The sequence below is a fragment of the Gavialis gangeticus genome, unplaced genomic scaffold (genome assembly GCF_001723915.1).
Source record: "Gavialis gangeticus isolate Ggan-Ray unplaced genomic scaffold, GavGan_comp1, whole genome shotgun sequence".
NCBI classification, from domain to species: Eukaryota; Metazoa; Chordata; order Crocodylia; family Gavialidae; genus Gavialis; species Gavialis gangeticus.
The window spans coordinates 6,605,311-6,606,444 of record NW_017729013.1 but is presented as its reverse complement, the minus strand read 5'-3'; the positions used below and the strand labels follow the sequence as shown (position 1 = coordinate 6,606,444).

The following is a 1,134-nucleotide window of genomic DNA, read 5'->3' as shown; positions in this document are numbered from 1 at the left end:
AAAAAAAAAAAAAAAAAAAAACATTAATGGAATGAAGTTACGCAGATGAATACGCAACTATTATATATTTGCAGATGAAACAAAAATATTTAAAATGGTGGTACTAAGAACGTAAGAAGTTGTAGAGTGATTTAAAAATGGGTTAAAGGGTAGCATGAATGTAGATGAAGCTTGGTGTTGATAAAAGAAAGGTAACGAGCACCAAGGTAACCCCACGAAGGAAGGGTTAATTTCAACTCCTGATCCGCACTTTGATATAGCCTGAAAACCACCAAAAGAGCTAGAAACTGATTTGCACAGCTGACTGGATCGCACTGCTCAACTTGCAGTGCTGATCAAAAAGAACAAACAAAATATTTATTTGGCTGCACATATACTGAAAATGGTATCCTGCCACGTTCTTCACTCACACTTGCCATCTTGTGCTCAGCACTTCTCAAAGTGACACATGAGAAATAAGGGGCCCAGAGATGGATGACGTAGCTGACTGTGTGCATGGACTGACTACCAGCTGAAGGGGTGCTGAAAAGATCAGAATCCTTTAGTTTAGGGGAGATGAACAGGAAAGGACACCGCAGAAATAGACAGCTGGTGCAGAGACAAACATAACAATTGTATCCATGTCAAAAGCTAGGGCTCTAAGCCATGATGATGCAGCTGTTTCCTAGGCGTCGTTCCATCATAACACAAGTGTAACAAAACCACTCCGACTTTAGAAGTTGCTCAAGATTAGGAAGAGATTTACCAACTTTTCACTCTACAAGAGCACGCAGATGTAGCAGCTGTCCCCTAACAGCTAATATGCACTCTAGCAGCTCCCTCACCCCTTTTTAAAATGCCCAAAATGTTCCTTTGTCCAAGCCCTTGGGAAGGCAAGAGTAAAAAATGGACGGGCCGAGCTGTTTTACGTAACCCCAGAATCTCCCCTTCCAGCGTGCTAAGTAGGGCTGTGCGAAACGGCACTTTCCGCTCCGACTTGAGTTTTGAGGTTTCGACGGAACAGCGTTTCATTTTGAATTTCATTTCAATTCGAAAAAGCTGTTGTGCTTTGCTTCGTCGAAACGGTGAGGCTGTTTCGACGTTTCGCCCATTAGCTATAATGGGGAAGCTCGAAACAGCCTCTCTCATCTGGCA

The 1,134-nt window shown here is 42.8% G+C and overlaps 1 protein-coding gene across 3 annotated transcripts in view; it reads right to left on the bottom strand.

The window, feature by feature from the left end:
* Positions 1–1,134, bottom strand: part of ATP2A3 (ATPase sarcoplasmic/endoplasmic reticulum Ca2+ transporting 3) — a 124,699-nt gene that overhangs the window by 12,435 nt on the left and 111,130 nt on the right. The gene's annotated exons all lie outside the window — the stretch shown is intronic.